The sequence below is a fragment of the Malania oleifera genome, chromosome 6 (assembly GCF_029873635.1).
Source record: "Malania oleifera isolate guangnan ecotype guangnan chromosome 6, ASM2987363v1, whole genome shotgun sequence".
In the NCBI taxonomy this organism is placed as follows: Eukaryota; Viridiplantae; Streptophyta; class Magnoliopsida; order Santalales; family Ximeniaceae; genus Malania; species Malania oleifera.
Window position 1 is genome coordinate 82,179,669 of NC_080422.1, and position 16,215 is coordinate 82,195,883.

Sequence of the window (16,215 nt, forward strand, 5' to 3'; positions counted from 1 at the left end):
AAAATACAGAAAGTACGGTGGTATAATGCTCTCCCTCTCACTCTCTCGCGAAGTGTGACCGCATACCCTAATCACTCCAAAAAAAAATCATTTTATATGCTGCGCACAGAATTCCGAATTGGCTACAAAACGGACCCAAAAAATTTGCCTAAGGCCGTTGCCCCCAGACCCCCACGAGTACAGCTTGGGCTGCTTAGTCCATGAGCGCTACGCCTTGGGCCCTCTCATTAAAGAAAGATCGGGTCATCATCCAAATTTAACGCAATTAGGCTCCACAAAAGCCCAACAAATCTCCCACTTGAAGATTAGTTCAATCACCAATATTGACTACAATCCTCCAAATGAACAATTCTTCATCCCTACAACTCATCCTCCTGTCCTCAAGTTAGAAAACCAACTGAAGCTGCACACAATTTCAGCTTCTCAATAGTAACACCCTTAGTCAACATGTCTGCTAGGTTCTTAGATCCATAGATCTTCTCAAGTATTACCAACTTATCTTCAACAAGGTAACGGATAAAGTGGTATTTTGTCTGTATATGTTTCGACTTTAAATGATAAGCCGAATTTTTGTAAGAAAAATTGCACTCTGACTATCACTGTATAGAATGCTCATCTTCTGCTTCTTACCCAATTCGTCTAAGAAACCATGTAACCAAATCATCTCATTTCCAGCTTCAGTTGCTGCAACATACTTAACTTCTGTAGTAAATAAAGTAATAATCTTTTGCAAATTTGAAGCCCAACATATAACTGTACCACCCAGAGTAAATACAAACCTAGTAGTACTCTTTCTACTATCATTATCACCAGCAAAATCAGCATCTACATAACCCTGTAGTTTCAAACTTGCACCCATGAAGCAAAGACATGTATCTGATGAACCCCTTAGATATCTCAGAATCCACTTGATTGCCTCCCAATATTGCTTTCCTGGCCTACTCATGAATCTGCTCACAACTCCCACTGCATGTGCAATGTCTGGCCTTGTACACGATATAGCATACATCAAGTTGCCAATAGTTGAGGTGCAGGGCACCTTACTCATATGGTCCCTTTCTACTTCTGTTTTCGGTGACTGTTCTTTGCTTAGTTTGAAATGATTACCCAAGGGTGTGCTCATTAGTTTAACTTCATTCATGTTGAACCTGCTGAGAATTTTCTTCACATACTCTGACTGTGAAAGTTTCAATGTACCATTAGCCTTATCTCTAATGATTCTCATTCCAAGGATTTGCTTTGCAACTCCCAAATCCTTCATTGCAAACTGTTTTGACAATTGCTTCTTCAGATTATTAATCTCCTAAATGCTAGACCCTATAATGAGCATATCAACTACATATAACAGTAAAATAATGTAAGAATTGTCAAAGAAATTAACATAACAACAGTGATCAACTTCATATCTTTTGAACCCAATTTTATGCAAAAAACTATCAAATTTCTTATACCACTATCTTGGGGCTTGTTTTAGACCATACAAGCTCTTTCTCAGTTTGCAGACTAAATTCTCTAGTCCCTGGACAATGAACCCTTCTGACTGAATCATGCAGATGTCTTCCTCCAAGTCACCATGAAAGAATGTCGTTTTCACATCTAACTGCTCAAGATGTAGATTTTCTACAGCCACCATTTCCAATTACAGTCTAATTGTCAACATCTTCACAACTGGAGAAAATATTTATATGAAGTCAATGCCCTCCTTTTGTTGGAACCCTTTGACAACTAATCTGGTTTTGTAGCGCTTGCTACAATCATGTTCGTTCTTTATTCTGTATACCCACTTGTTATGCAAGGCCTTCTTCCCTATTGGCAATTCAGTTAGTTCGCATGTCTGATTCCCCAACAAGGAATCCATCTCATCCTTCATAGCTAACTCCCACTTGCTTGAACTTTCATCCTGCAAGGCTTCATTATAACACTCTGGCTCACCACCATCGGTTAGTAGGAGATAATTTAGAGCAGGTGAATAACGCTGTGGAGGTGTAATGGTCTTGGAAGATCTATGGACCGCAGTTATAGGTGTATTCTGATTTGCCTGTGATTCTACATTCTCCTTATCATCTTTACCCCTTTCCTAGACAATACTTTCAGTCAACTCATCTAAGTTAACAAATTCAGATTTCTTCAGATCTATCGCTGTGACATCTGACACTACACTTGACCTGTCCTTGTACATAATCTGTTCATTAAATATCACATTTCTACTTTTGATGATTTTCCTGTTTTGTTCATCTCAAAACCGATAGCCAAATTTCTCATCACCATAGCTAATGAAATAGCATATTTTGAACTTTATATCAAGTTTACTATGAGCATCATAATCAATATGAACATAAGAAACACAACCAAAAACTTTTAAGTGAGAAAACTTTTCCTCTTTATCGCTCCAAACCTCTTCAAGAAGTTTGAACTCCATGGGAATTAAATGTCCTCAGTTTATCAGATAAGCTGCAGTACTAATAGCATCAGCCCAAAAAGTTTTTGGTAGTCCAGCATGCAACATCATACTCCTAGCACGCTCATTGAGAGTTCTGTTCATGCGCTCAGCCACACCATTTTGTTGTGGTGTCCCAGGAATGATATTTTCCATTCTGATTCCATGTGCAGCGCAATACTCTCTAAACCCTCCATATATGTACTCTCCTCCATTGTCCGACCTCAAACACTTTACTTTCAAACCTGTCTCCGTCTTAACCATAGCCTTCCACTTCTTAAAAGTTTCAAATACATCATATTTATTTTTTAGAAAATAAACTCATACCTTTCTGGTTGAGTCATCAATGAAAGTAACGTAGTACCTTGAACCTCCAAAGGATGCAACGGGAGAAGACCCCCACAAATCTGTGTGCACTAACTCCAATTTTTCAGCCTTCGGTGTTTTGCCATTTTTCAAGAAACTCACCATTTTCTGCTTTCCTAAGATGGAGCTTTCACACAAGTCAAAATCAATGGACTTCAATTCCGGTAGTTTCCCTTTTGACAGCATCATCTTCATCCCTTTCTCATTTATGTGACCAAGTTTGCGGTGCCATAAGCTTGTATCAGTACTTACTTTAGCAACTGCAATTGTGTCTCTTGGACTTGAGGTCATGTATAGAGTACTAGATTTCTTTCCACAAGCCAATACTCTGGCTCCCTTTGTAACCTTCCAAGTGCCACCAGCAAACAACATTGCATTCCCTTCATCATTAAGCTGTCTGACAGAAATCAAATTCCTTCTTAGGTCAGGAATATATCGTACCTTCTCCAATAACCAAACAAACCCATTGGGCAACGACATCCAAACGTTTCCCATACCCACAACATCCAAGGCTGTACCATAAGCCAAATACACCTTACCAAAATCTCTTGCTACATAGTTATGTATGATTTCATGGTGTGAAGTAGTATGAAATGAAGCTCTCAAGTCCAAAACCCAATCATCAAGTGAACTGTCTACTGCAAGAAGTAGTGCATCCTGTACCTATCCTATTACAACATTAGCAGACCATCCTCATTCTTCTTCTTAAGGCTTTTGCATTGTCTCCTAAAGTGACCCGTTTTCCCGCAGTTCCAGCATTGTCCCTTTTGGCCAAATCTAGATTTACTTCTATTTCGATTATAGTTTCTGGATTTTGATTTACCCCAATCTGAATTTCGGTCATTACCTCTGCCTTTTGTCTCAAGGTTTAGGGCAGAACCTGATCCTAAGGTTTCACTTGCATCTCTTCTGCGAATCTCCTCAGGCAGAATTAAATCTCGTATATCATTATACTTCAAATTTTCTTTTCCAGTAGAGTTGCTTACAGTCATCCTCATTGCCTCCCAACTGTTTGGCAACGAAGCCAAAACGATCAATGCACGAATCTCATCATCAAAATCAATTTCTACATATGATAATTGATTTGTGATAGTATTAAACTCATTCAGATGTTGTGCTACTGATGCATTCTCAGTCATTTTCAAATTAAACAATTTCTTCATCACATGTACCTTGTTATTTGCTGACGATTTTTCATACATACCGAACAAAGCCTTCATCAGATCTGCTGTGGTCTTCTCCTTCACAACGTTGTGTGCAACAGACCTAGACAGAATTAATCTTATAACTCCTTGTACTTGTCTGTCAAGGAGAGTCCATTCTTTGTCCTTCATAGTAGCAGGGTTTTCTCCTAGAAGCGGCAGATGTAACTTCTTCCCATAGAGATAATCCTCAATCTGCATCCTCCAGAATCCAAAGTTTGTGACATCAAACTTTTTTATTCCAGACATCTTTCCTGCTTCCTCTGACATTGCTCCCACTCGAACCTAACCCTAGGCTATGATACTAGTTGTTGGAAATTAAAAACAAATTCCCAAAACCTGTGAGAAACAAAATAGAGAAAGTATACACCCCAAAGAAAAATCAATCACACGCACAAGACAGTGTTTATGTGGTTCGGCAATTTTGCCTACACCCACGGAGTTGCAGGGATTTCACTATTATCAGGAAGAAAACACAGAGAGTTCGGTACAATACTCTCCTTCATACTCTCTCGCGAAGTGTGACTGCATACCCTAATCACCCCAAAAAACAATCATTTTATATGCTGCACACAAGGTTCCGAATGGGCTACAAAATGGGCCTAAAAAATTTTCCCAGGGCTATTGCCCCTGGACCCCCACGAGTACAGCTTGGGCCACTTAGTCCATGAGTGCTACGCCTTGGGCCCTCTCATTAAAGAAAGGTCAAGTCATCATCCAAATTTAATGCAACTAATCAATCTGAAATCAAACTGAATGCATGAAATCAAATGTCCTGCAAAAAACTGAGTGAGATTTAAATGTGAAAAATTTACATCCCATGAAGTTGTAACTTTTAATAATCTTTTATTTGGATTAATTAAATTAAATTTTATTCAAATTTAAACGAATTTAAATTTCAATTTTGAAATAAAAAGGTTGAAAAATAATACTTAGAATATTTATTTATTAAAATATTTTTATCTTGCGTTTGGGAATAAGATTTTGAATAGTGTTTAAGGAAAATTATTAACAATATTTCTTTGTCGCTGATGAATTAAACATTACCATAATGCCATGACTATTTAGGTAATGTTTGGTTTGTGAATTTATTTCTATAATTGAGTTGTAATGCAATGAAAGATCTTGAAATGAAGATAATAATTATCCTTAACTATTCCTTATTATTCCATTTAAAATGGAATAAAAAAAAGAGTAGACATTTCCTATTGTGAAATTAAAAATAGTCGTTTCTTACCTCTTCATTCTTATGAGTTCATAAAAGGTTTACATTATTCATTATTTTATGTAATAGTATATTTTTTGATACAAATTTTTGAATTCTTCTATTCTATTAACAATTTCATTAACATTCATTCGAATAGCAGCGGAAACAGTAATCAATTCATGAAAGCTGACAAGTAAGCAGTAAATATTAAATCTACACAATTCATTAACAACACCTCCGTTGACATTGTGTGTTTAGCAAGGAAGACAAGTAGGCTAAATACGTTGACAAAAGCTAGTGAGTTTTACAATGACTAATGAACACTCACCCTCCCCTTATGCGGTCAATGTCCTTGTAGACTTTGGCGGTAGGTACACTTCAAGTTTGTCCATGAACGGTTGAATATCTTTCGTAGAAATCCATCTAATTTCTTTGTCATTAAGACATTTCCATTTCACTGGGAACTTCTGCCGCTTCTTCCTTGAGGATATGAACTTTCTGTCTGCAAATATCTCTTCAACTTCACGATTGTCAAGTTGCACTTTCTTCAACTAGACATTCCGCAAATCAAATATAAGTTTAGACTAGGATCACAAGATTAAATAAATCTTTTCATTTAAAAAAGTACAATATGAAGGCTAAAACAAAGCTCTTAACGTCGATCTGGTTTAGGTAATCAACCAATAATTTTCTAAAATTCTAATTAATTTTCAAGTATTCTCATATTTGGCTCATATTTTTTAATTTCTCATTCTCAGGAATGGTTCATATTTTCACAAGATTCTTCATGCATTAGCATTTCCATTTCTCATTTAACTAGGCAGGCTTTCGGACTTCTAATCTAAAAAAAAAAAGAAAGAAGCATAAACTAGAATAATGAGCTAATTATATTTTAAAAATTAAAAAATGCCTTCATATTTTGATAACTACTAGTGTGAGCACATGCGTTGCACATGATGCTACTTTTATTTGCAACAAGGGAAGTTTTCAAAATCACGAGCCTTATGTATGTATGTATATATATATTGTATTAGCCATTGAAATATGGTTGAAATAATTTTTTTTTATTTGATAAGACTTCTTCCTATATGAATTTCATTGACCCAAGGAAAAAAAAAAAGTGATGCATCAAAAATAAGAAAACAAAGGCAGCCATATACCAAGAATAACTTAATGAACCTAAGCATTTAAAAGAAAATGTTCCGATTAGTTTTTGAGAAAAAATAAAAACAAAAAGAATAGAGGAGGAAATTATGAGTGACTTCAACAGTTGTGTCGATACATTTAAATAGAAAGTATGTTGTATTCTTCTAAAAGTTTAGAAAGGAGCTATGATTATCATTGTAGGATCTACAGAATCAAAATTATAGAACAACAAAAACAAAAATAAGTAATATCTGCTCTTTAAAATTGGTATTGAAAAGAAGAACCTCACAACTCTTAGTACCTCAATCAGGAAGAAGAACGAGGAGAAGAACATCCCCATCAAGCTAACTACAATGCAACATAGGAAGCAGTACTTGTAACAAAAGCATGAGAAACTAAAATAAAATAGTTGGTCAAATATAATGGCATGTGTTGAATTCAGATATAGATATTTGACATTTGCCATGCTATTCATAGCTTTGCCATGCTATTCATAGCTGAACTCAAAAACCGAAACTTATATTAGAAAGAACAAAACATAATATTTTTTTATAGAATCCTTCGTTGAAATTAGAGGTGTGGAGTCACCGAAAACCACACTAGCCTAGCCGTTTGCCTTGACATTGGAGACCGGCGGCTACCAAACTCTATAGACAATGCTGAAATCTGTAGCCACCTCCTTTGAATTTTACTCCCTCTTCTGTATATATATGCGTGTGGAGTTGTGCGGATGTGTTGAGTAGTGTAAGCTGTGTGAGGTGTTGTGTTGTGCACAGAGAGAGTGTGTGCAGAGCAAAGAGTTGTGGTGACAAAGAGAGTTGAGCAGTGAGGCTCCTTGTATTTTTTCTCCCAGTATAGTGAAGTAGTGTGTGCTCCGTGGACGTAGGTCGATTCGACCAAACCACATAATTTTTGGTGTTCCATTATGGATGTTTGTTTTCTTCGTGTGTGATTGTTGCTCCAGGATCTAACCTCAACAATTGGTATCAGAGAGTGGTTGGAGTAAAATTGCCAAATTGAAGAAAAATTTTCGGATTTGAGCCTCTGTCCAGTAGCTCAAAATTCAATTTTGAGGCGACCACCGCATTCCTCTCGTCGAGATGAAGCTAATGGTGGCAACTAGAGCTCCAAACGACCTCAAACGACACCGCACACGCCACCAACGTCCAAGGACGTTTCCATGCTCCTTCACGCAGCCGAGTCAACCGCCACATCAGCCTAGACCCACGCGACGTCAGCATTTGGGCCCCACATTTATTTGCTAATAGGTGGGCCCAACAGTGCCACATCAGTAGTGGGCCCCATGTTGCCACGTCATCTAACGGCGTCACTAATGCCATTAGGAATATTCCGTCAAAGTTGACCAGGTTTGACCGAGAGTTTGATTGGGCTTTTCGAAGCCATTTTGGGTCTTTTTTTCAAACGATTTAAGCCATTTTTAAGGTTTTCAGTCGTTTTGGATCCAACCGTACTATCTATTTGAGTTATTTCTGTCTCTAGATTAGCAAATCGAGATGTCAAATGAAAAGAGCTCTCAGATCGAGATGTTTGAAGGCACGAACTTTGGTTTCTGGAAAATGCAGATCGAGGACTATTTGTTTGGTAAGGAGTTGCACTTACCATTAAAGGAGAAGCCATAATCCATAAAGGAGAGCGAGTGGGAGTTTCTTGACCGAAAGTGTAGTGACCCGAAGAATGATATTATTTAAATAATAAGAGGGAGGAAAATGGATCAGTAACAAAATGAGGCAGTAGACTTCGTCGACGAAATTGCATTTTGGAGAATATAATAATTTTAAGGAATTGTCAGGAAATTCGTCGATGAATACAGGGTTTCGTCGATGAGTGCATAAAGAAATTCATCAACGAATACAGGGTTTCATCAACGAGAAACTATTGAGCGAAGAATGGGCTGCTCTGAATTTCGTCGACGAATACAGGGTTTCGTCGACGAATTTAATGAAAGACTCGTCGACGAGATGATGTGTCTCGTCGACGAATCTGGCTCTATAAATAACTAAAAATCGGATTTTTATCCATTTTCAACACCGCTCTCTCTCTCTACGTCCCTCTCTCACTTCTCTCTTCATTTCCGGGCCTATTCCTCGCCGGATTGAAGATCTGAAGCTACCACGACGTTCCTGGTGGAGTTCTCTTCAAGTTTTCTAGGACGGATCGTCGGTGGGATCGAGTTGGAATTCATCCCAAATTCAGCGGTGTTATGTTGGAGGCCCTACGGGTGTTAGGCCAGTAGACCATAGGGGTTTCCAATAGTCAGGTAAGGGAAATATGCTATGTTAGGTATTTTTAAAATATTATACAGCTTATTAAATTATGAAAATTATGTATTAAAGTATGGTGTGACTTGAGAATACGAATATAGTACGGGGATATGATTTTATTTTACGAATATTAGTATCATGATTTTACGAATTTTAGTACCATGATTATATGAATTTCAGTATTATGATTATGCAGTTTTAGTGTTATGATTGTATAGTTCTCAATATTATGACGTATGAATTACAGTTACAGTTTATGCAGCATTATGGTTATTACGGTTATTTCAGAATCATGGTAAATCAGATAGTTGTATATAAAGATATATTATATAGTATCAGACCCCATTGGACTATGTAGTCACAGAGCACAGTATTGTTGCTACAAATATTACATTATGTCACGAGTGCAACCGCCTATTTAGATAATACATGGTAGTAGGTTGATTACCTAGGCCCTTGACGTGGATAGGCTCCCCATCAGATATGGGTTGAGGTGGGCAGATCAGACCGATGGAGTATAGTGATTTATTCCTAGTTGGTCAGTTAGGGTAGATCTTGCCTACGAGCAGCACAACCCTGTCATGAGGGGTTAAATCATGACACACAGTTATCCACAGGGAAAGTTTTTAGCTACTATTACGTATGTACAGATTTACAGAAATAAGAAACTTACTTATGTATACTAGAAGTATTTTGAATAGTAATCTTCAATACTGTTATGTTAAGCAACATGGAAAGGGGTGGTGGATTTTATCACTAGTACTATATTTACATATCCAGTTATACATGTTTATAAGAAAACAATTTTTTTATAATGTTATAGCTCATTTGCCACACACTAGTAATGACATATTTCGTCTTACTGAGCGTTGACTCATCCCAGTGTTGAATCATTTTTCAGGTGATCCAAGTAGGTGAACAGACCAGACTCGCAGATAGAGGGGCTTCAGTAGTGCCCTGTCAGTGAAGTGAGTATTGTGGAGGATTTTTGTATATCCCAGTATAGTTGAGGGTATTTTGGGAAACAGATGTATGTGTATATTTTGGGAAACATGTAGTACTCTGGTATTGTAAATATATATTTACATATGGTTATGTTTAACTGAATCCTGCTTCTCGCTGCTTAGGTTAATGTTTGGGTTTACCCCCAGTATAGTATCAGAGCATGTTAAATATTTGTATATAAAAAAAACCAGTTTATTTAGCAGGTCGTTACAGAAAGGCTCTCGGAGCTATCAAAATTATGTTGGCAAAATCTGTTGCCTTCAACATCAAGCACTTGACAACCACCAAGTCCCTTATGGATGAGCTATCTAATATATACGAGCAGCCATCAGCCGCGAATAAGGTACATTTAATGAAAAGATTGTTTATCATGAGCATGTCTGCAGGTGAAAGTTTCAGCAGATACCTGAATAATTTCAATGAGCTATCAGATTAACTTGCCTTGGTTGGAATTACATTTGACAGTGAGATCCGTGCCCTACTGATTCCCAGTCAGCTAATTGAGAGTTGGAAAGGTATTGTTACTGCGATCAGTAGCTCTGTCAGAAAATCGAAACTGAAGTACGACGAGGTTATCAGCATGATTTTGACGGAAGAGATCAGAATGCAGTTGAACAATGCCTCCACTTCAAGTTCAGTTTTGAACGTGGAAAGATGAGGAAAAGGAAGTGGGTATGGACGATCAAAAAATCGCGGTAAATCTAGGACCAGGCGGTCTAAATCCAAAAATCCCAGAGGTTCCCAAGGCACAAAGAACGTTGAGTGCTGGAATTGTGGAAAGGTCGGGCAATTTAAAAACCAGTGCAAAGGTCCGAGAAAGGAATCTGAGGTGAAGACAGAAGCAAATCTTGCCTCATCTGTTAGCTTTGGTGTATTCCCAAGAGGGGGGGTGAATTGGGTATTAAAAATTTATTGCCTAAGTTAACTGGTTTTATCAACAGTACATTCACAACCTAGGTTTATCTACCTAAATGCGCATATAAGTATAATATACAGAATTTAAATCATGCGCCTCATTCACACAATTACATACACGTGCAGTAAATATAAAGTGCGAAAATATAAATAGACACACGATATGTTATCAGGGTTTGGCCAACCGTGCCTACGTCCCTGCCTCTAACTCGCAAGCCTGAGGGTGGAGCGGCACCTAATACAACCAGGTCAATTAGCACAGGGCTGACCTCAACCTTTACAAACTCTCCTCGCAGGGCGGAAAAGGCCCTATGTCAAATTTACAGGACTGACCACAACCTGATCCTTCTAGGTTAGATCAAACACCCTCAGGCCATGCCTAGAGATACGACAGTATTTTTCACAAAGTAATCGATAAAGTGATTATGCTTTCATGTAAAGCAAATATGTACCCAAATACGCGCAGTATACTTAATCAATCACATACACATCAATAATGTAGGAAATATAAGCTCAGTCATGTGTATCTTTGTGCAAGCAACACTCAACAAGATGTAATAACAAGTATGCTCAAGATTATTCTAAACAAGCTATATTTTTGAAACAAATTATATCAAATCTCAATAGCAAATCAAGATTTCAAAGATGCTAATCAAATATTCAAACTAACTTAAAATATTTTCTTTCAATGTAATGAACTCAAGAGTAGTTTGAAAAAGTATTATAACTTGTAGAAAATATTTTTGCACAACCAAAAACAAAGCTATTTGACACTTGCAATAACAATGCAAATATCCTAAACTTACTAGGTTGTCCCAACACAAGATTTATAGTATGAAAATTTGTGGGATAAACCTAAGCTAAACTCCCCAAAAATAATATTTCAATCACACAAGCAAGTGGGAGTATTAGCAACCTAATATAGACTAGCACAATCAATATACTCTCACAATACTTAGAATGTATCAAGGGAATATAAATTTGAGAGTATTTGGACAAAAAGAGTATTTGAGATAGAGAGGATTTTTACTAATAATTTTGGCTAATCTCCTATTAATCCACACAAATGAACCCATATTTATAGGCAGGGGTAAAATTATAACCGTTAGGGACTTGTTGGGATTTATTAAAAAAGTTTCAAATAGTTAAAACACCATTAACCCAACTTAACCCTAATTTACCATGGTTAAAATAATTTTAACGCGCTGAAGTTTGGGTGGCTAAACCATGGTTTGGTCGCTTGAATAGACACAAGAATAAAAGGTATTTAAATAGGTTCGGTCACCCGTGTTATGCTTCGGCAACCTGACTCACTCGAAAAATGAGCAGCTTGAAAGCTATCCCAAGTATAAGAGTTCTGTCGTGTAATATTAAGCCCAAGGGCTAGATCGTCTCCTCGGGGAATGCGTTTAATCTCATATTTTACGTTCTTCTAATCAAAATTAAAAATGCACTGAACTTAGTTCAGATTCGGGTTTTTCAAGATGGTTCAATTTCACTTTTGACAAATTAAATGACACGCAATTTAAAACTCTAAACTAACATGCACTAAATAAAAGGAAACAAGAATAGAAACCCTACGTCTACTTAAGGAAACATTAGGACACGCGTTAATAAAAACTAGAAACCTAGAACATGGAACTAAAACATGCAAGAATGGAAACTCTAATCTACCTAAGGAAAATCGAAACACGCTCTAATTAAAAATGGTAACATTAATCATGGAATTAAAGCATGTAATGGAAACTCAATTAGATTCAAAGCATACAATAAAAACCAAGACTTTAACACAAATCAAGAACTCGAACCAAAATGTAAATACATAAAAAAAATCTAAGCTTGAGCGATACCAAAAAGTAAAAATGTGAACTTTAACAAAAAGGAACCTAACTAAATCAATCTTAAAAAAAAAAACTAGATTTTCGGAAAAAAAACTTCAAAACAAGAACACTTTTTTTCTTTTCCTTTTTTTATATTTTATAATTTTTTTCTTTTTCTTTATTACTATTTTTCAAGACGTAAAGCAGAATTTAAATTGAAAGAACGATAAAAAAAAATCACTAATTTAAATATAATAATAACTTGAATTAAAAACAAGATAAGTAAACAAAAAGAGAATTAAACTTCAAAAGAAATTAAAACCACTTGAACAATATTCAAATAAACTCTTCAAGAATTTAATAAATAACTAAACAAATAAAAAAAAAAACATTAAGTTGCAATTGAAATTAAACGGAAGAAAAGAAAAGAAGAAAGAGGAGAGAGAGAGAGAGAGAGTATAAAACAGAGTAGCAGGTTGTGTGTGGCAGCAGCATAGGGGCTCTGTGCTTCACGACAGCAATGGTGCTGTGATGGTGTGGACAGCAGGAGGTTAGCCGAGAAGGTGCTGTGGCCGGATGCTCACGGGTTGCTATGGAGGAATAGGGGGCTGCTGTTGTAGAGTTGCTGCTACACTGGCCGGCCAAGAAGCTGCTGGAGGAGAAGAGGATGCTGGCTGGAGTCCTGTTGTGGCTGCAGTGCTGTTATGTGGAAGGCCGAGAGTGCTGCGACAGCAGGTTGTTGCTGTGTATATCTCCAGGACAGCAGCAGAGATTGTATGGTGGCTGAAGGTACAAGGAGACAAGGGAAGATAAAACAGAGAGCAAGAGAGAGAGAGAGGGAACTGAAAAATAAGAGATTAGAGGGGAGAGGGTGAGAGATTAAATAAAACAGAGAGAAGAAAGAGAGGGAAACAGAGAATGGCAACGCAGCAATTGAAAGGAAAAAAAACAAAACCAAAGGAGAAGAAGAGAAGAGGAGAAGAAGAAGAACAAGAAGAGAGGAGTAGAGGCAGCGTGAGAGGAGGCTGCGCTGGGGGAGTTTAAAAAGAAAAGAAAAAGAAGCCCTACCCAGATTAGCCAACCCGACCCGACTATGCATGGCCGGGTCACATCAACTATCCATTCAAGTATGTATTTTTAAATTTTTTTCATTTTATTTGTTCTCTGTTCGTTGCAAATTCTACTTTTCTGGAGCTCGTATCTCACAAAAATCAAAACACTAAAGTTGTAGATAATCCTTTCCCTCTTTCTCTAGAAATTTGAATTGTCTCGATTGGAGCTCGGACGGAAAAGTTATGCACAAAATACGAATAGGTGTCGGTTTTGATTCCCGGGAATTTTCCTGCGACAAAAAATTACCAAAATCTCATAAATAATGCAATAAAGTTCAAGAATGATGATTTTGGCATTTTATTAAAATATTGAATAAATTTGGACATTTAATTAAAAATATAAACGGTAAAGCCCGGGTTAAACGTCCAATTACGCAGTTTCGGCGCGTAATCACAACCCGAAACAAAGTCAGTAGACTTTGTTCGTAAATTCGGGTACCCAGTCATAGGTTTGATCGCCCAAACTCTTGTGTTCGATCGTTCGGGGCTTGTTTTGAACTGAAAAGTTCGGCAGCCCAAGTTGGTGAAAAGTGACCTTCTAAGGGTTCGGTCATCGGAGGGAGATAGGTTCATTTTAGGTTCGGTCGCCCGAGGAGTTTTGAACTCCTCGGGTTCGGTTGCCCAGCCTCTCATAATTATGCCTATTAAGTCCAATTTTTAATTCAATTCCTTCCCCTAATTATGTAAGTGATTACGGGGACTTTGTGAGCAATGCGTAGGAACCTAGAGTCTTTTCTAGTATGCCTAAAAACCTGGCGTCGGTTGACCGAAAGGTGCCCTAAGATCAATCGGTCTTTATGGTCAATCTATGGCATTTCTGAGCTTACACAACCTATATGCATGACATGTAGAGATTATTACAGGCCGATATCCTATTTACTATTACAGACTCATAATATAATATGAATTACAATATAAAATAGATCTTCTAGGTCTTTAGTCTTCAAGCTTTCACGTGCCATCAAATGATCAAGCTAATATGAACCTGCACACAAACTTGATAGACATTAAATACTAGAGTATTTGTCATAATCAAAACAGGGTATGACCCATCAGGTCAACATCTTCCTCAGGAGAAAAAGATGCATTGATATGTTTTCTAGAGAGCAAGTAGGAGTCTTAGGTCTTAGACTCCGAGGCCTCATTTCATGCCACTTGCCGTAGAGATTGCCTAGAGGATTACACACTAGGTAATTTTGGTAAGGTGTATCTTGGCAACGATCAACCTTGCAACATAACTGGCAAGGGAGTTGTGAAGATCAATATAAACGGGTCAGTATGGAAGCTGAAGGATGTCAGACATATTTCATACCTGAGAAAGAATTTGATCTCAGTTGGTCAGCTAGTAGATGAGGGATACACGATGACATTCATTGACGATGAATGGAAAGTTTCAAAGGGTGTAATAACGATTACGCGAGGTAAGAAAAGCGGAACACTTTATCTGGCCTCCAATGCCTCCATGTCTATTTCAGTTGCTGCAGGAAATGACGACAGCAACATATGGCACCAACGACATAGTCACATGAGTGAGAAATGACTCAAGGTGATGCACTCAAAGGGAAAATTGAGTGGTCTACAGTTAGTGCAAATTGACATGTGTGAGGATTGCATATTTAGGAAACAGAAGAGGGTTAGTTTCCAGACAAGCACCCGTGCCCCCAAAGAAGGAGAGACTAGAACTAGTCCACTCAGATGTATAGGGACCGACGCCCATCTCATCCATAGGCGGAAGGAATTACTTCGTCACGTTCATTGATGATCACTCTCGGAAGGTATGAGTTTATTTTTTGAACTATAAGTCGGAAGTATTTGATGCTTTTAGGGTATGGAAAGCTATGCTTGAAAATGAAACTGGTTTGAGAATCAAGAAGCTGAGAACAGACAGCGGTGGTGAGTATGAAGACATCAGATTCAAGAAATTCTACTATGAGCACGGTATCAAGATGGAAAGAGCTGTGCCAGGTACACCTCACCACAACGGCGTAGCAGAGCTGATGAACTGAACGTTGACTGAAATAATCGGAACAACAGCGTACTTGATTAACAGGGGTCCATCAGTACCTTTGGACCACTGTATACCAAAAGAGGTATGAAGCGGAAAAAGGTGAGACTTTCACATTTGAAAGTTTTTGGTTATGTTGCATATGTACACATCAGTGATCATGTCAGGAACAAGTTTGATCCTAAGTCCCGAAAATGCACCTTTGTCGGTTACGGTGAAGAAGAATACGGATATCGCATTTTGGATGATGAAAACAAGAAGTTGATCAAAAGCAGAGACGAGATTTTCAACCAAAAGAGGATGTACAAAGATAGGCACACGGCAAAATCCACCAAACTAGTTCAGAGAGAGTGTCAATTTCATCCTCGTTGGAAGCTCCCAACTCGCTTCTTCCTCCTTCATCCACTCCTTTGCCTCTAGGATCCATCCCTGAATATATATAAAACAGAGGCAAGTTTAATATCTCTACATCTTAATATATCTGACAAAATCATAAAACAAGAAACCAATTCAATATCCAAATCCTTAATTAAACATCCAATATTCAATTATCTAAAATCATCTTAACTTCCCAATTCAGATTCCATATTTTAATTTCTCTACTTGGAAACATCACCGTCGATGGATTTACCGTGGTTTTCTAAAACCGTCGACTGATTCAGAAAATCACAGAAGTTCGTCAAGGGATTTTTGCTTCCAGGCTATGAAACAAACTCAA